The sequence below is a fragment of the Panthera uncia genome, chromosome B1, assembly GCF_023721935.1.
Source record: "Panthera uncia isolate 11264 chromosome B1, Puncia_PCG_1.0, whole genome shotgun sequence".
Classification (NCBI taxonomy): domain Eukaryota; kingdom Metazoa; phylum Chordata; class Mammalia; order Carnivora; family Felidae; genus Panthera; species Panthera uncia.
The window spans coordinates 71,433,121-71,453,504 of record NC_064811.1 but is presented as its reverse complement, the minus strand read 5'-3'; the positions used below and the strand labels follow the sequence as shown (position 1 = coordinate 71,453,504).

General features: G+C 40.4%; 1 protein-coding gene and 1 non-coding gene across 3 annotated transcripts in view; one reads left to right on the top strand and one right to left on the bottom strand.

Annotated features, from left to right (window-relative positions):
• HERC3 (HECT and RLD domain containing E3 ubiquitin protein ligase 3) overlaps positions 1 to 10,501 on the bottom strand; it is a 110,436-nt gene extending 99,935 nt beyond the window's left edge. The window contains exons 1-3 of one of the 2 annotated variants that reach the window (XM_049630871.1): positions 10,319 to 10,501; positions 7,868 to 7,928; positions 6,408 to 6,509 (exon numbers count right to left, since the gene is read on the bottom strand). The gene's annotated coding sequence lies outside the window, so the exon portion shown is untranslated. The remainder of the gene's footprint in view (positions 1 to 6,407; positions 6,510 to 7,867; positions 7,929 to 10,318) is intronic. The other variant, XM_049630870.1, reaches the window with a different exon arrangement.
• A 5,823-nt stretch (positions 10,502 to 16,324) lies between these two features.
• On the top strand, positions 16,325 to 16,431 carry LOC125924064 (U6 spliceosomal RNA). The gene has a single exon (XR_007458250.1). It is a non-coding gene; the product is annotated as a U6 spliceosomal RNA (small nuclear RNA).
• The last annotated feature ends 3,953 nt before the right edge of the window (positions 16,432 to 20,384 follow it).

Here is a 20,384-nt window from a genome sequence, read left to right as displayed (position 1 = left end):
TCTCATCTACTAGGCTACAACTGCCACCCAAGCTGATTTATAGGTCACCTACAGGAGCAAGAACACAAAAATTACTTGCAGAATGACTAACGGTAGTCAGTATACAATACAGGATGCCCAGTAAAGTTGAAAATAAAACTGCCCTCTGAGCGTGAAACTAGTCAGAATTAAGAGATAATGGCTGAGATTAGGCAGCTGTAGCATTAAGCCATCCCGTTAACCAGCCAAGTACAAACAGTGTGTCTAAAAATATGACATCAAGAAGCTATGATTGTATGTCTGCAAAAAGATCTATAAACAACGCTCACAGCAGCTTTATTCATACTAAACAAAAATGGCAACAACCCACATGTCCATCAACAGGAGGATGGATAAACAGATTGCAGTATATTCATACAAGAAACACTACTCGTCAGTAAAACAGGGGGAGGGGGCATAGCTAAAATGTACTTCATGTAAAAGAAAGCTGCAACTCAAGAGTGGCACCAACTGCTTTTTTACCCATGTCCCGAAGCCCCTCTTTATCTAGTAACAAACTCTCCCCTCTCTGGCACAAGGGTAAGCATGACCCTGGCCAAGGCATTCAAAGAATACCCGCTCCCCAACCCCCGCTCCACCCCTGCCACAAGCCATACACATGAGCCACACCAAGCCAGTCAGAGAATCCCACCCCTAAGCCACAGGACATGACCCACAGCAAACCAATCAGAGAACACCTCCTAAGCCATTGTGATTGGCTCAGGGATAGGTTCACACTCCCAGGAGGGCCAGAGTCCTTCCCCAGTAAGCTCACCAGAGCTCTGAAGGAAGGCTGCCTTTTGCCTCTGAAGGACAACTGAGGCTGCTGGAAGCTATGTGCCCTGCCACATGAGGACACCTATAAGCCATTATGACTCAGGGTGCCTGGGTGGCTCAGTTGGTTAAGCATCCAACTCTTGGTTTCAGCTCAGGTCATGATCTCATGGCTACATGGAATAGAGCCCCTTATTGGACTCTGTGCTGCCAACACACAGAGCCTGATCTCTCTCCATCTCTCTCTGCCCTTCCCCTGTTTGCTCTCTCTCTCAAAGTAAATAAACTTTAAAAAATTAAAATAAAGATAATTTTTTAAAAATCAAAATAGAGTTAAAAAAAAAAAAGACATTATGATTCTACCAGCTATAAAGTTTCAAAGACAAAGGACAGAAAGGGTCCTAGTAACGGTACTTAGCCTTGGACCCCCTCTTGCCTGGTGCCAGCACTACTACCTTCACTCTCCCTAACGATAGCTGTACTTCATTGTTTGTGAACTCCATACTTGTGAATTTACTCACTAAAATTTATTTGTAACCCAAAAGCAATACTTGGGTCATTTCTCAGTCATTCCCAGACATGTGCAAAGAGAGGAAAAATTTGAGTCACCCCTACATGCACTTTCCCAGCCAAAGTCAAACAAAATGATGTTCTCATTCTGTAAAAAAGTGGTCTTTCTGCAGTCTACATGTTTCTGTATTTAAAAAAAAGTTTTAAGTGTTTATTTTTGAAAGAGAGAGAGGGAGAGCATGAGTGGGGGAGGGGCAGAGAGAGAAGGAGACAGAATCTGAAGCAGACTCCAGGCTCTGAGCTGTCAGCACAGAGCCTGAGGTGGGGCTTGAACTCATGAACCACAAGATCATGACCTGAGCCAAAGTCAGACGCCTAACCGACTAACAGGTGCCACCCAGGTGCCCCCAGATTTCTACATTTTTGTTGGTGATTTTGCTATGCCCCTGGGCCTGGCACTAAAGTGCTATCTCTAGTGTTCCTAAGTACAACAAAGCTGTGCTGTGTCTCACAGAGAAAATACATGTGTTGGACGAGCTTCACTCACACATGAGTTATAGTGCTACTGGCTGTGAGTTCAATGTTAATGAATCAGTAACAGGATATATCTCAAAAAGGGAAGAAGAAATTCACTGATCTATACATGCAGCAACTCTGGAAAGTGCTAAAGTAACATCTGTACGGTATAAAGAAGCTACAGAAAAGATGTTCAAAATAGCTGAATCTGTGGATTCAGAGATGATTATAGTGTATGGTGGACAGCACTCTACGAAGCTGATAACCAAAGAAATACACTGTCACTTACTGAGGGTCAGAAAAATGTTAAAAATCCTCTTGACTAGTGTTAGAGCATAAAGAAATACTGCATACAATTAATCATTTGTAAGAAATGTATATTAAACTAGGTGTCTAAACAGAAATATACATAAACACACACAAAAAAAGATTATACACTGATTGGTTGACCAGAGACTCTAAGCAAGAACCTAACTAACCCTGTATAGAGGCAGTAGCTCAGTATTCACTAACAGCATTTGCAGCAACTTCATAGAACTACCGTGCATAATGAAAATCAACTCTATCTAGGCTGGAGTCTCCCTTTTTTATTTGTTTAATATTGTTGATATGGATTTCTATCATTTGATATTAAAAAAACCTCCTGACTGATAATATTAATAATTACATTATTAAGAATAACAGCAGATAAGACTTAATTTGAGCTTACTCTATGTCTGGCACTTTTTCTATGTGCTTCACAGATATTAACTCATTTAAACCTCTGTAAGGTGGGTGCTATTATCATGTCTAATTTCCAGATGAAAAAAAGTGGAACCAAAACAAAAAAAAAAAAAAAAGAGAGAAGCATAAGGGAAAAGAAAAAGACAGTGAGACAGAGTGAAGTGACTTGACTAAATCACACAACTAGGTAACTGGAGAATTAGGGTTTCGGCCCAGAGTCTGCCATATAATAAGGAACCTAGAAAACGGACAGCCATAGGGTCAGAACTTCCCAATGTCTCCAGCACTGTCCAGAGAGAAAGGGTACCACTACCAGTCAACCTATTTGAAATGCTAAGTAATCACTGCTGAAAAGTGGAGGTAGGTAGATCAGACTCTGTTACATTAGTCATTAAATTCACTCAGCCACTTGCCTTGCTTAGATTCCATGATTAATAAGCAACCTTAAATAACTTGGTTTCCAAGGCAGCTCCTACTATGGGTACAGAACACTGTGACAGGCTGACCCTAAAGTCCCAGCCTTCTTGGAATTTCTACTTCTCATTATTAATTTGGCATCCTGAGTATATCAGCTTCTTATAAGTCTGTTTGGCATGAGTCAGTCCTTAAGAGTCAGCTGAACTCCAGGTGCTTTAGCCAACTACAAGCCTGAATAAGCAGCCGAATGTATGGCCTCATCCTGATTTAACTACCATTTATTTCAAAAGAGACAAATAGAACTATTGTTCAAAAAAGCTTCAAAAATCCTTCCCACCTGAGCTATAGTAATGGAATCTTCAAGTAACCAAATGAAAACTACTTACTAAGAGAAGTAATGAAATAGCAACCACAAATAAAATGTATTCCCATGAATGGATTAACAACCCTAATTAGAAATGTGATCTAGGTCATCATGGTGTTCTGCCAAAACTATATAGCAGGAGGCCCTAAAATCATCTAGCTTGCAGGAGAGGAGTTCAATGCAGTGAAGAGAAGCAGCTATTAATACAGCTTTCACTTAAAAGTACATTCTAGAAGAACCCCCAAATCTAGTAGCAACTAGAAGACAGTATCTCCTTTGCTGTCCTGTCTGCTGCTCCCTTGTGGTATATTCGATAAACCTCTATCTCCTTTAAAAAAAAAAAAAAAAAGGGACACTTTGCAGGACACTCAGTCACTTAAGCATCTGACTCTTGATTTTGGCTCAGGTCATGATCTCATGGTTTGTAAGATCGAGTCCCTGTCAGCATGAAGCCTGCTTGTGATTCTCTCTTTCCTCTTTCTCTGCCCCTCCCCCGCTCTATTTATTTATTTTGAGAAAAAGAGAGCAGCAGGCACAGAAAGAGAGAGAGAATCCCAGGCAGGCTCCATGCTGTCAATGCAGAGCTCCACTCAGGGCTCAATCTCACAAACTGTGAGATCATGATCTGAGCTGAAATCAAGAGTTGGATAGTTGGCCAACTGAGTCACCCAGGTACCCCTAAATAAATAAACTTAAAATCTGGTAGCAACTGGCATCCATGAATTTAAGGTTTATGTTCAGCCATGTTCATCAATGGCATTCTGCTCTCCCAGGTCCTTCTACCCATTTTTCCTCACTCACTGTCTCTCCCTTGCTCCTAGAAGAGTAGAATCTTTTCCTTCCTTACAAAACACAAAATTATGAAAGATGCTACAGAAGAACACAGGACTGCACTCTAGTTCAGAACCTAACACCAGCCACTTCAGTCCCAGCCCCTCCTTTTCCTGCCTTATTTTCCCATCACAAAGCAAAAGAAGAAAGACGTTCTGTTCCTTCAATGGCACACCTGGTACTTTTCCCAGCCCTTCTCCTCATCTATTTTTGGTAAAAGATTCAGGATAATCTCATCAGGGCTTATTTAAGGGTCAAAAGGACTAAAGTTCAAGCCTGAATTAACCACATGCTAGCTCTGAAACGTTGGGGAAGATATTTAGCCACTGTTTCCTGTCTCTAAAATGGGGAAAAGAACGAGTGCTTAGCATGATGCCCCTATAAAGTACTAAGTGACCAATAAATGTCAACTGCTGTATCACTGCTACTCCCTAGCCCTAGTGCTCTTCCCGAGACCACAGCCAACAGGACAATTCCCAAAAGAGGCTGGGGGAATGACTCCTTTCTTCCTCCCTGTGGTTAGCATGAGCTATGTTCCTCCAAATCTGTGCTATAGCAAAGCACCACTACCGCCATCTGTCATAACTTCCATGAAGGGGATTCGAGGTTGCTAGGAGAAAGTTTTTTAAATTCTGCGTAGGGCAAGAGAGTATATAAAGCTCTTTTTATCAGTCCTAGCAAGTTGAATGCTAAAAGATAAGCTACAATTCCTAAACTTTGTCTTATTAATCAGACTATGCCCACAGCAGCCTAACGACTGATTCTTATTCCTTGTCTGAAAGTCACTGAAACCTAAATAATACTCGGCAGGACTTGTAATCTCATTTATAAGATGGATAAGCTGCCTTTGAAATAAGCTTAGAAGCCATTTCCTAAATGGTGTACAGGGAGAAGGGGAGTCTTATTCAATAGCGGGAAAAGGCAAGGCTTTTTCCCAAGGCTTCAGTGCTCTACAGGCCCTCCCCAAATCCAAGCTTTAAAAAAATCTGGAGCCAAAATTCAAATGCCAGTAACAAAGAAAATTCACTCTGGTGAATGTCAAAAATATTACTACCAGACAGAAATGGCACAGAAAGCAAAAAGAAGTTTTCAATAATGTGAATCCACTCCTTGCTGTTTTCTCTCTCCTTCACTTCAGCTGAGCTTTGGTTCTCTCTTTTAGCCAACACAGGAAACATTTCTATTCCTCCCTGCTGAGCCTATTATAGGTGGTGCCTTCTTCATTACTTGGTGCTGGGGCTTCATGAAACCAGAACAATGATCTCTCCACTGTGTGTTTAAGCTGTGGGCTGCCTTCAAAAGACATTTGACCAGCCTGGCAAGAACTGAAAAGTGTGAGTGTCAAGTCAAAAATATGGAGCAACCAGGACTCTTACAGCTGGTGGGAGTGTAAATTGGCATAACCACTTCGGAAAACAAGTTGGCATTATCTAGTGAAGGTGAAGATGTGAATAGCCCACAGGACAGCAATTTTGCTCCTACGCCTATGACCAACGCTGTCCAATTTACCAAGCATCTACGGTGCTCCTGCACGATGCTGAGAACTGGAGACACAAAGATGGAGTGAAACCCGAAAAGTGAACTTTATGCAATGATGGAAATGTTACATACCTACACTGTCCAATATGGTAGCCACTAGCCACACATGGCTATTGGAACACTTGAAATATGGCTAATGAACTGAGGAACTGAAATTTGAGGCGTATTTAACTTTAATGTAAGTCATATATGGCTTGTGGTTATCTTATTGTACAATGAAGTGAGAACCCCATTAACATGTGCCTCAAGATACAATGCACAAGGATGTTCATTTCAGCATTGTTTGAAATAGATAAAACAAAGACAACTCAAATGTCCAGCAACAAAAAAAATGGATAAACTGTGGCACAGCAGTGAAAAATAAATGCACCTCACAAACCCCACTGAAGCTAAATCTTGAAAACAATGTTGGGGGGGGGGGAACGTTACAGAAGAATTTAGAATATGATGAATTTTTACAAAATCCAAACACAAGTACAAGTACTGGGAGATAAACATATTAGTGGTGGCAAGGCCATGTAGAAAAGAAAAAAAAAAAAAAAAAACAGGATAAATACAAAAAACAAGGTAATGAATGATTATGAGGACAGGAGAGTTGGAGGGTACAATCTGTAAAGAGCACAGTGGGAGCTTCAATAACATGGCTGATGTTCTGCTTCTAAACTTTTATTGTTGTTTCTTAGCATATATATTACATATATGGTTTTATGCTTACCATTGTTTCACAATAAAGAAAATGAAAAGTACTATGAAGGTAGGGCTGCTGATTCTTGCGTCGTGTCCACCAATTCTCCACCCATGCAGACTGGGAGCTTCTCTGTGGAGGGGACAGGTTTCACTCCATCTCTGTGTCTCCATTAATTAGCATAGCACAGGAGAACCATAGATGCTTGGTAAGCACCTAGTGAACTGAATCCAGACCTGGGAAAACTAGAACCCTCACGACTTAAGTTTGTTCACAGTTTTGTTTTCCAGGTAATGTTAGATAAGCATTCCCTATCAAGTAACAAAAAATAATACTGTATTTCCTCCATTCTAACATGCACTCTCCTCTCAGCACATTTCAGCAGATATAGAAAGTAGAATGCTTTCTACAACTGAAGCTGTCATTAAATGGGGGTGTTTTTCAATATCACCAGTATGCTAGAATTCAGGAATGTAATTCTGAGCTTCTTTTGTTCATTTCCCTACTGTTAGAGAAGTGTCCGGCTTACAGTAGTGGCTCAATAAATATTTGCTAAATAAAGAAAAATAGTTACTATTACTGCAAGCCTACTATATGTCTGAGTCTGGCTAAAAATTTTACAGAAATTATTTAATTTTCCCTTTACAATAACTTTGAGGCTTAGCAAGATTAAGTCACTTGCCGAAGAACATGTAAATAAGTAGGTAAAAAGGAAACTTAGTAAGTGGCAAAGTCTGGATTCAAATCTCATCTAGACTCCAAAGTCCATGCTCTTAAACATAATGCGATAGTATCTCTCAGACAAAATGAAGCCAAGTTCCACCCCTTCACCAATTTTTAAACTAAACAGTTAAAGAAAACTGCCCACAGTGATTTTACACTAGCTGAATCGCTGGTGATATTTACAGGCAAACAGAACCTATGTTAGCCAGAGACAGGGGAGAGGCAAGTAAACAATCCCAAGAGACAGTCAGACTTTACCCCCGTATCCATCTTGACTTACAATAAAATTAATCCAGTTACTGGTTCACACACAGAAACACATGCCTCTGACACCAGCAAGTACTATTTCTAAATGCAGTAAATATCTAAAGGGACCAGAATTATATCATCAAAGCGATCATCTTATTAAAGAGACCATAAAGTCCATTTGATCCAACCTCCAGGCAAGAGACTTACATTCCTAACCTCATTTTAATGGCAGCTGAGGCCTTCTGAGGCCAAGTAACTTTGGTCCTCTGAGAAGTAAATGGTTGAAGCAGAGACCAGAAACTAGGTCTCCTACTTCCTGGGCTCACCTTGTTCTGTTCACCTCATCACAGCAGAACGAAGTCATTAAGGATCTGTTAAGGTCCCTTTCTAGGCAGCTATACTAACCTGAGTCCTTTACATAGTTTATCTTGTTTAATCCCCTTGTCAACTCTGTGAGTCAGATATTATCTCCATGTACAAGTTGAGGAAACTGGGTTCAGAGAAATTAAGTAACTCACCACAGGTCACACCCTTAGCATTTGGACTAGAAGCCAGATGGTTTTACCTCACCTTGCAGACCTGCAAGTTAAAGAAATCATAATTAACATTGGCACAGTGCTTTCATGTTACTGAAAAGAAAATGAGAAGTTTTGAAAATAAGAATATATTATGCAAGCTTAAATATTCCCCAAACACTGTACCTCAAGACTGGAGTCTGGTTAAAGACCAATAAGATAACCTCTAAGCAACTACAAAGATGTCATCTCTAAACGTGAACTTGAGACCTAGCACCTTAAAAAATTACTGGCATTGTAGTAGATATAAAGGAAAAATATTATTTTTAAATCTCCCATTTGGGTTAAAAAGAGAAATTATTGAAAAATAATTCAATTTCATCTATTTTCCTCCATTTTTCCCATGTACCACACACATTATAGCTTATTTTGCCACAACCGTTCTGAAGACTTTCTCTTTCATTCTTCTCATCACCACATCCTCTTTCATGCAAAACAAGATGAGACTATCTGAGAGCCACTTTAAGTCTCTCAAAAGAAAAAGTCCTCCAAAAATTTTAATATATTATCATCAGAACTTTATTTCAATCTTCTTGTGTAGAAAATCCCATTCATTGGAGAATATTACTTTTATTTCTGAAACTGCAGCAAAACTATCTTGTACCTCCAGTAGGAGTGCAACTCTCATGTTCTAAAAAACGTTTAATTATTATGCAAATCTTAAATTTACATTCGTTACTCAGAATGAAAGGCTATAACCGACGACTCCACCACACCACTTGGAACATTTTAGAATTTGTTTTTCTTTTCAAAAATAAAAACCCAACTACTTACAGAACAAGTAAAACTGTATGCTAATCAACTGTTTCTTTTTTACATGCCAAAGGAGTTTTGCCAAAGAGGCTTGAAACCTTCCTCCCTGAATCCTGCCTACTTTCTCCAGAAGGTTCCTAGCCTCGGTGTGGTCAGACGATAATGTGTAATTCATCTATTTTGCTTTAAAAGGTGGTTAAATATCTATTACTCCCCTTTTCTGATTTATAATGCCATTTCCTCTTTCCAAGGTAAAATAAGGTACAAAAGGAGAGGGCTTCACAGTAATCTTCCTACTAAAACAAGACATGTTTCTCTAGAGTCACTGCATTTAAAAAGGCTGCCAATCCTCATTTTATTTCACTTTTCTTTCCCCTCAGTCTGGAGTTAAAAATCAGCCCTCTTGATGTTATCAAATCATCAAATGAAAGGTTCTAGAAATAGCTTCCTATTTGTGGAAGGAGCGAGAAGACATACAAAAATGGAAGAGAGCTCTCGAATCGTCTTTCCTAAAACATTCCGTGTGTAACGAATGCAAGCAAAATCCTGAAAGGCTTGCTTAGCTGTGAATTCAAGGTACTTCCGAATGGGGCTGGTTTAAAAGCTAAAGTATAACGTAACCAGAAAACAGCCAGAATCAGTGGCAGACCAAAAGCCAAGTTCAAACACACATTCCCCGGGGCCCGCGGTGCATACCCAGAATCACTGCACAGTTGCTTTAGGTGCTGCTCTACCGCGCTCCCTGGCTCATCTGTTTCAGGTTACACAGGCTCTTCTCTGTCAGTTGCCCCAGTTTGCCCACTCCACACGTTTACAAATGACTCAAAGTGCCCCCTGCTACCGAAAGTCCCAGCTCCTGACACCCCCGCGTCCGTCCACGCACTTACGTGTCCGCACACATACACACACACGCACACACACGTGTTCACACACACCCTCGCCCCGGCTCCGCCCCTCAGGCTGACTCGGGCCAGGAGGGCCGGGCACGGCCTCCGCGAGGTGGGTGGTGCCGGGCGCCGCGGCCCCACCCGCGCTGTCAGCTTGGAAGCTGAGCCCCGCGTCCTCGGTGCAAAGTCCTCCCGGCCGCCGGGGTTCCCCAAAACGCGGAGGCCTAGCCGGCTCCCATTACGCGGGGAAGCGTCCGCGTTCCTCACCGCGAGGAGTCACTGGAGCCCCCGAATTCAAATAGGGGCAGGCGAGGAGGAAGGGGAGGATCCTCTTTTGGACTTTCTGCGTCGCAATTCCTCCAGGTCTGTAGACAGCCGAGTCGAGGTGGGGGGCGCTCCCATTTTTAAAGCGGTTTCCGGCCTTTCCGGGCGCGGGGGCTCTCTTGGTCAGAGGGCAAGCCCCGAGAACGCCAGGGAGGCGCGCACCATGCCGAGGGACGCCTAGCGCGCCTAGCCCGGCGCAACCCAGCCGCCCGCGTCCCCGAGTCCCGCAGGCGCTGCAGGCGCCGCGCCCCGACCTCTCCGAGCGCCGGCCCCAGGTCGTCGCGGGGAGCGCCCTGCAGCTGCAGCCGCAGCCGCAGCCGCCCCTACCGGAGCCGCGGGCTGACAGCCGTGCCCGGCGGAACGCGGCGGTCGCGCGGCTGCAGCTCCGCGGTGCCCTCTTCCCTGGAACCCCGACCTCCAACCCGCGCACCTTGGCGGCCGCGGAACCACCGCTCAGGATTCCGACTGTGACAGCCTAGTCTCTCCCGCCCGGCTCGGGGTTTCTCGGTTTTCGGCGTCACAATAATAAGGAAGTTTCCCCGCAAGCCTGCGGGCGGCGGAATGCGCTGGGCGAATGACTTCCCACCCGGCCAATGGGCGCCCTTCTGGGGCGGGCTGGCACCAATGGCGGCCGTGGCGGAGGCGGGGCGGCGAGGTCCGCGGGCTGGAGGCGGGGAGAGGCCCAGGCCGGGAGGGAGGCGGGGGCAGCCTGAGGTGACAGGACCCGCGGGCCCCGCGTGTGTCGGCCGGAATCCGGCTGCAAGACACCGAGCATTCGCTCTGGAATAGGATTGCTTTTCACAGGCGGGGAAGCGAGCGGGACAGGTTAGGGGTCGGTTTTTTAGGTTTGGGGCTCTGGCTCTTAATATTTATGCAGAGGTGACCAAAAGCCTTGAGCATGGGGCTCAAGAAAAATCTAGAGGGTAACAACTGAGGGTGAATTATTAAGCGTTTTATTCCCAGTGGAGGAGTCTTCGGCTTCACACCCCTTCGGAAGACTGGAGGAAGCGCGTTGCCGAAACGCCGGGCTGCGTGGTGGGAGAAGCGGGAAGGAAGTCGGTGCGGAGGCCCGCTCTGCCTCGGCCATCCTGGAGAGTTGCGGGAGGGGGGGGTGTGCGAAGAGGAGAACGGTGCTGCAGGAGCCAGGAAGGCTTGGGGTTGGAGGGTGGTGGCTGGGGAGGAGCCTGAAAAGAAGTCGCAGAGCAGATACGAAATCTTACCATCTGAAAGACACCATGTGGCTTAAAACCCAGTAATGGATAAAGAAGTTTGTCCTCCCTACCTTCCCTGGCAATGAATCTCCCAGCTTTCTTCTCTTCCCCAAGGTCACGGGGCTTTCAGAGTAGTCCTCGTCCTTGTCCTTTTGAAGAAAACACTCTCACAGATGACTTCATGTATCTGTTGTCCCCCACTTACCCCTTAAATTTGAAGCATAGAAGCAGAACACTAGGAGAGTACCACTCTAATCCAACAGAATGATTTTCCTAGCGGATGAATTTCTGTAACCTGTCATTTGAACTTGAAAGGTCCTTTGAGGCCAGATTCTTCCTAAGGACGTTCAAATCAGGTCAAGTCTGCCGTTACCTGTTCTGGGAATCTAATAGATCTACCAAGCCAGAAAAACAAAAAGTTTTGAGGAGTGGTGTATCCTGGGGATGGGTCGTTGTTGGCAGGCCTATGAACTCTCAGTGAAATAAAGGAAGTTGTCAAATGCTCCTGAGACAAGAAAGATAAAGCAAAATCTCAAGTTATCAGGGAGCTAAGGTCATCTAAGAAAATAGTTCCAGCATTTGAAGTTTGAATCACACTGGACATCTTTAGATACACGGGGACAAAATTAACAGGATTCCCTTATATCCCAGAGGTGTGGCAGTTTCATAGAAGTCTAGGTGTCTCACAAAGACATGATCCTAATTTAGTGATGGTATCACAAAAAGAAGCTAGGGGAATAGCCAGAGAAGAGTCATGGGAGAAAGGGGGATACCCCATGGTTAAGAAGGAGAGAGTGAGATTCTATAATCATGTACCAAATATGAGGTTTATAATCAATCAGCATTTAAGTCAATATATTTGCCCTATGACTCATGTTTATCTCATGAAATTTCATCTTGAGAAAAAAGTTGGCTATCAAAACCTCAAGCCTGGAGGTGGAATATGAATGATGTCTAAATTACAAACCGAGGCACTATAAGCTTCCTTACCAAATAAACATCCAGAACCCTATGAACTTACTTATATGTGGAAGAATCAATAAAGATACTTAGAGTACTTCTTTTTTTTTAAATTTTTTTATGTTTTATTTTAAATTTGAGAAAGAAGGAGAGACAGAGCGTGAGCAGGGGAAGGGCAGAGAGACAGAGAATCTGAAGCAGGCTTCAGGTTCTGAGCTGTCTGCACAGAGCCCGAAGTGGGGCTCAAATTCACAGGCACTAAGATCATTGCCTGAGCCGGAGTCAGATGCTTAACCGACTGAGCCATCCATTTTCATTTTATTTTCTTAATTGAACCAATGTAAAATGGCAATTTCCTCAACAAACATGTCCTACTCCATTTACCAAAATGGCTTTAAATGGCCCCAGCACCAACAATAGTCATAATAGGAAATATTTTAACTAGTTTGAGAGGCCATAATTTACCTTTTCTTTGCATTTATATAGCTCCATCTTCCATTTCTTTCTGGCTTCCCATGTGTTCCCTAACAAATATACTGTATATTGTGCATCTGCTGCAATACCAGCCCCTGTGGATATGTTGGTGAGCAAAATGGCACAGTCCCTGTTGCCTTCAAAAGGGAGGCAAACATTATCCAAATAAACATACCAAGGAGAACATACATGCTAACCATGAAAAATCTTATGAAAGAAAAGCATTCATGTTAAAAATAAAAGATTTAACCTAAAAAAGATCTGTAGGGGCGTGTGGGTGGCTCAGCTGGTTAAACGTCTTGACCCGATTTTGGCTCAGGTCATGATCACACCGTGAGTTCCAGTTCCGAAGTTCCACATCAGGCTCTACACTGACAGTTTTGAGTCTGGGATTCTCTCTCCCTTCTCTCTCTGACCCCTCCCTGGCTCACTTGCGCTCTCTCTCTCTCTCTCTCTCTGTCAAATAAACAAACTTAAAAAAAAAATTATCTGTCTCCCTGTCGCCCCCTCTCTCAGGCTCATGCTCTGTCTTTAAAAAAAACAAAACAAAAAAAACTGTAAACAAAATTGATCTCCAGTTAATGCTATGCACACTCAAGTATTTAGGAGGAAGTATACTGACATCTGCAACTTATTTTGAAATGTACATTTTAAAAGATGGATTGAAGGATGGATAGAGGGATGGATAGCTGTATATACATGTGATAAATCCAGTATACCAAGATGTTAATTGTAGATGCTACATGGTAGGTAGATAGTGTTCATTGTACATTACTTCCAACTTCTCTGTATGTTTAAAAAGTTTACATTGAAAAATTTTGGAAAACAAAAAATAAATAATAAAAGGTGTGATAAGTTCTCACTGTAGCCTTTGACAGGCAGAAGGGATCATGTGGTCTAGCTCTAGCGCTGGGCAGGTGAGGAATTCCCAGTGACCAGAGGATGATACCCAGCGCTGCTGGGCTTCCGCCTGAATATATGCTGATTTGCCCCATTCTTTACAGCTCACTTCTTGAAGTGCATATGCCTATTTCAAATTGCAAGAAATCTTTAGTACAGTAGGAATCCTGTGTAATAATGATTGTTTTCTATATTTAACCTACTTGTCCTGCAGACAAACATCACTTGGTAAATTTAAAGAGAGACAAACTTCTGGTATCTCAGATCAAACGTGTGGGAAAAAAGCATGTTGGCCACAACATTCTGACTTGGGGTATACTTTTGAAGAATTAAGTGTCTTCACCTCTGGGAAAGGAAAGGATTATTTGCCAGGTAATGTGTGCACACCCTATGAAGCTACACAATGACAAAGATGTTTCTTTGTCCCCCGACCCCCCAAAATACTCATTTTGTCAATCTAGTCAATACTCAAAGGAAAAATTGGTTGTAAACATGTTTTACATATGTTCACTGTTTTTTGTTCTTTTATACAGTTTACTCAAGAAGCCTATGTATGCCCAGGCTGAATTATCTAAGCTTTTGAAAAGTGTCCTATAACATACAGCCTTAATTTATTAATGTGAAAAATAACTTGAAAGGAAAATATCATGGTAAATCAATATAGCCATCAATCAAATAATTATGAAATATTTACTCAGTGTCTTCTATATGTATTGCTGGACAAGAAGCATTATTCCTGACTACAAAGAGCTCACAGCAACTATGACTATCCCCCCGTGTTTCTTGAAACTATTCATAAATTAATTTTGCATTTTTAAAAATCAAGCCATTTGGGGGCACCTGGGTGGCTCAGTCAGTTAAGCATCTGACTTTGGCTCCAGTAATGATCTCACAGTTCGTGAGTTTGAGCCCCAACTTGGGCTCTGTGCTGACAGCCCAGAGCCTGGAGCCTGCTTCAGTTTCTGTGTCTCCGTCTCTCTCTGTCCCGCCCCTGCTCGCACTCTGTCTCTTTCTCTCTCAAAAAGAAATAAGCATAAAAAATAAAAAAAATAAAAATCAAGCCTTTTGGATAAAGCACAACCATCTTACTTTAAACTTAAGAAACTCAGTAGTATCATATAGGTTAATATTAATTAATGTTAAAAAGATGGGATGGTTGAGCATTTCCTAAGAAAGCCTTTAGGATGAACTTTGGTTTGTTCCTGAAGATGCAATAAAGTCTTTAGGAAGTAACATCTTTCATGAAGATTTCTCTTTTCAAAAGGTCCCAAAATTTGTACCCTTGGAAGTAGCATCCAGTCTACCACTATGACTACACTGACTAAACAAGTCCTTGGAGCAATATGGCAAATGTCAGTTCCTGTGTGACTGCATAGTGTATAAATGTTTTAACTGTGAAAAATGAGGTAACTGTTTTACCTTTCTAGATGCAAAAAACAAATTCTCTAGAAGTTTACTTGTGTCAAATCAAAATAAAATAATTTCATCAAAATGAAAAACCCTTTTTCTCTGAAGTTAAAAATTAAATCTGGGTCAAATTAAATTTAAGGAGTTTTATTATATCCTAGAAAAACTAAAGTGATCCTATGGAATTTCAAAGGCGCACACATATAACAATGTTATGCAGCTTTATAACTTGACCATAAATTCTGGAAACAAAGTGAATATGCATAATAAATGATTTCTTGCTTTACCATGACAATATGTGACATGTTTGATGACAGAGACATTACCTGATATGTTTTAAATGTATTTTCTCTTGTAGCAATACATAGTTCTTGTTGCAATTTTTCTCCATCCTAGCAGAAGGATCTTCAATGTGTTATCTTGGTTGACTTCTCTCATTTTTACTAAATAAACCTACACCTTTAGCATACTCCAGAAGAAACAAGGAATCAGAGGGGTTCTATCTGTAAAGTTGATATATAACATAATATACCTTAATATAAATCTGTAAAAAAATAAAATAGTATTGTTTGTATTTCTAAACTTTATGGCTACCCTTTATATAAAGGGAAACTGATAACTGGTATTTAACTTTCTATTGGTCTTCAGTATTTGGTTTTCATCCTACATGTAGGTAAAAGTAAAAGCCCAGTAAAATCAGCCATTATATTTACTTTTAAATGGTTGACCAACAAGTTGTTCTTACCTTATAGATACTTAAGACACCATAGTATCTTATAGATATTATAGCTAATTCTGTTTTCCTCTTTCCATTGGCTTTTGAAAGCCTGGAACAAAATGTATGTCCCATCTGTAGAGAATCTTACTGTGTGCATTTTGAGAAGTAACCTCATTTCAAGGTTCATTTTAACTTTCCTCTGCCATTTTCCTCGTGTACTCATTTATTTTCCCACCTACTTAAAGAAAAAAACAAACTTGTTTTTCTCTTCATAAATGTAATAGATATTAGCTATGTAAGATGTATAAAATACGTATAAGAAAAAAGAAGAAAATACACAATGGAATACTACGTGGCAATGAGAAAAAATGAAATATGGCCTTATGTAGCAACGTGGATGGAACTGGAGAGTGTGATGCTAAGTGAAATAAGCCATACAGAAAAAGACAGATACCATATGGTTTCACTCTTATGTGGATCCTGAGAAACTTAACAGAAACCCATGGGGGAGGGGAAGGGAAAAAAAAAAAAAAAGAGGTTAGAGTGGGAGAGAGCCAAAGCATAAAAGACTGTTAAAAACTGAGAACAAACTGAGGGTTGATGGGGGGTGGGAGAGAGGGGAGGGTGGGTGATGGGTATTGAGGAGGGCACTTTTTGGGATGAGCACTGGGTGTTGTATGGAAACCAATTTGACAATAAATTCCGTATATTAAAAAATAAAGAAAAAAAGAAAAAAAAAAAAAAGAAAAGAAAAGCGATCAGTCCAGTGCTCGCTTGGGCAGCACAGATACTAAAATTGGAACGATACAGAGAAGATTAGCATCGCCCCTGCACAAGTATGACACACAGATTCATGAAGCTTCCATATTTTAAAAAATAAGAAGGAAAGATCAGTCCATTCACCACCATTTTTAGTTCTTACTATTTTGTTTATCCTTTTCTATTGCATATATATGCATTTCTAAAAGTGGATCATTTTATACATAATATTTTACACTGCTTTATGAACTGAATAATATATTTAACATCTTCAATAAAATTAAATACTATTCTATAACATCATTTTAAATTTCATGTAAATTATATTTATCTACAAAATGAATATACTTTAACCAATTTCTCGTTTTGTGTTTATTTTCCATTCTTTGCCATTATAAACAATAGTGTAACATAGTTACACACAGTGAATATAACTAAATATTTGCCCTCACCCTTGATTCTTTCCTTAAGATAAATTCCTAAGAGAATAATTGCCAGGTGCCTGGGTGGCTCAGTCAATTAAACAACCAACTTTAGCTCAGGTCATGATCTCATGGTTCATGAGTTTGAGCCCCACATCGGGTTCTGTGCTGACAGCTAGGAGCCTGCAGCCTGCTTTGGATTCTCTCTCTCTCTCTCTCTCTCTCTCTCTCTCTCTGCCCATCTTGCCCTCTGTCTCTCCCTATCTCTCAAAAATAAATAAACATTAAAAAAATTTAAATTATTTAAAAAAAGAATAATTGCTAGGTCAGGCAGAATGCAAACTCACAAGGCTTTATATTATATTGCCAATACTCCCTGACAAAAGATGGCACCAGCTAAACATACACACAATATCTAAGTAGCCTTTGTCCAACCCCCTTACCAATAATGGGGTTGCTTTGGTTTGGTTTTCATTTTATCTTTTTTACTGTATTAATTTTATAAGTCATCTTATGTCTCAACTAGAATATGTGGGGTATAAACAATTAAAAATAAAATTTTTAAAAATTCTAGTAAAGTAAAAAGTCAAGTGGCACACATCTGAAAATTAGCTTAGGTAAGATGTTTCTACATATTCATATCAAAAAAATAAATGCATAAAAATGTATGATTAGTGTTGTTGGTCCTTTGCTGAAATTATTTGATATCATGTGACTCCCCAATTTTCCCACATACCTGCCAAAAATAAAAGGTTCCAGGAAGGAAGTCCTTTACAAACTCAAACTCTTGTTAATCATATTTTTTTTGTTGTTAATCATATTCTTATTTACACACACGCACATACCAATAACAATCAGTTGATGGTTCACCAAGTTCCAGAGCAAAATGAAAAGAAGACAAAGTGTCAGAATTTATGTTGTCCATCAATAAAATGGTAGCCAGAGAAGGTATTTTATTGCCCATTTCTCAAAAAGAAAATGTAGTGTCATGACTTGTAATATCCATTGTGGTCCAATCACCTTTGCCATCAATCACCTTATTATGTATACCAGTGTGTCCCAGGCTTTATAGAAGAAAATGACCTTACTGACCAACTATTAGAGAGGCACGTACTTTGAGTTCTTCTGTAGCCTTTAGAAGTGGATTAGTACTATTCCATCCAAGTTCTTGCCTGGTTCTCTTTTTGATTAACTAGATAAAATTTCAAGGTGGATGTATAGCTACCAGCCTAGAACCATTTAAAGCAACCTACCCAGCCTTTACCCTGGGCCTTGTTAGCGTTATGTTCTGATGAATTGTACTGATGTTTCTGAGGGTAAATGCCTTGGATAGCATAGTGAATTACATAATTTCCTCCAAAATCCATGTCTACCTGGAAATTCAGAATGTGAGTTACTTGGAATAGGGTTTTTACAGATGTAATTACTTTCATTAAAATGAGGTCATAAGTCATAACATGAGGATTAGGAGGGCCCTAAATCCAATAACTGATGTCCTTATTAGAAGGCCATGTGAACACACAGAGACATAGGGGAAACTGCTATGAGAAAATAGGCATTGGAGTGACATGTCTCTACCAGCCAAGGAATTCCAAGTAACCAGCAGAAGCGAGAAGAGAAGCAAAGAGAGTAGATTCTCCCTCAGAGAAGAAGAAACCAAACTGCTAACACCTTGATTTGGGACTTCAGTCTCCAGAACTGTGAGATAATACATTTCCGTTATTTTAAGCCACCAGTTTGTGGTACAGAGGTAAGTACACTGCTACAAAAAGCATCCAAAATAGGCTTTTAATGCAGTCTAGCTGTGGCATCTGTGACTAGGTTGATTGCCAGGACTGACTGATCTGGCATCTGAGCCTACAGTTCCCTTTCTCTGAGAGCTCCGTGTGTGTTCTTCCCAAAGTGTCAACTCAATCAAAAAGAATGACATTTCCAAATTGACATAGTCTATTCTTAGTCAAGATATATGGCGAGTATATTCCCTGGGCTACATCTTTCCAACAAGCATTGATATCCCTTTGTAAACATATGTAGGCAAGCCAAATCTGTTTTACAAAGTGCCTCTCGCCACCTGATATTTTGTTATAGTATCTGTAAAACCATAATTCCATATTAGTTTCACTCGGAAAGCATATGAATTGTAGAAGATGGCACTTATACAACACTTGACCTTGAAATTCTAGTCATTTCAAAGACAAATCATTATATTTTCCTTGATCTTACAGCAGAGCAAGTACCCTTTATGAATTACTATAACAGTAGAAGCAGGAAAATATTTAAATTTATTTTATTTATCCCACAAAGTAAGACTTTGAATGTTAAAGTGAAATTTCATGTCTATGTAGATGACCCAAGAAAATCAATCATACCCATAGGAAACTCCATCAAGTACAAACTTAGTCCATTCCTTTATAGTATTTAAAAAGGAAATCTTGACATTAATCATTTTTATTTTTTGAAAAGTCAACATTACATGTAAAACAAAATGGAAACTGTTAGTTTTGGTCCATACAGAAGTGGAAAACCAGTTACCTAAATAAATTGTTTAGGGAAGAGATTCTGACTCTAGGTCAGCCTCTAAAGCATTCAGTGGGCTTCGTTATGCTGAATCTAAGCTATATTGAGAAGGACCTCTTAGCCTACGGGACTGACATCAAATTTAATCACAGAAACATTTTACTTTGGAGATCAACTAAGCAACTCAATGATTTATATCACTGAAAAACAAATAGTTGTGTTAATTAAGCTTTCTAATGGGGTGCCTGGCTGGCTCAGTTGCTGGAGCATGTGACTCTCGGTCTCTGGGTTGTGAGTTCAACTTCCATGGTGGGTGTAGGGATTACTTAAAAATAAAATCTTAAAAAAAAAAAAAAAGAAGCTCCCTAAGATTTCTATGCCTCATCTGTTCTTTGAAGAGATTGCCAATGATAATTATTTATTAAGTTATTTTAATATTCACTTTGTGGAGACAGTAGATTTGTAATATTTAGAAAAGTCCTTTGAGAAATATAGATGAAATATTCAGTAAAACACCAAAACAGAATTTTTTAAAGAATACATTATCAGCAAATAAAATAACTCAACAGAACAAACTCTTCAGCCTCTTTGCAAACTGGTTCTAGAAACACAAAAAGCCCTGAAATGGGTCTAGTACAGGAAAAGAGGAGCAGGAATTAGCAGTACCAAGCTACAGCAAAAGAATGACTGTGGAGTTTCTGTGTGTTGCCCTTTCTCTTCCCCTTCGCCTTTGCCCTTCCTCCTCCATCTTCTGGTACCCCACGCCATTAGTACACGATTCTTAACTTTCGTTTTGATTTTCTATCCTTTCAAGAATCTGAAATGGTGCATATATACTCACATAATTATGAAGACCATTCCAAGAGTATTTATTGACCCTATGGAGCTTTTACTTCTCTTCCTCTTTATTGTGAACCTTTGCCTTAATCTGCTTACCAAATCTAAGAATCAAATAAGCTCATTTGTCCTAAAATGCAGTAAGGCTTAATATTTAACTATTCTCTCTAGAAGGGAATTTTAAATGAGATGACTTCATCTCTAACTGATATAACTGATCTGAATGATATAAACCTCATTGTGCAATGAGGGAGCTGCATTTTGCTTCCTAAACACACCTTCATGAAATCC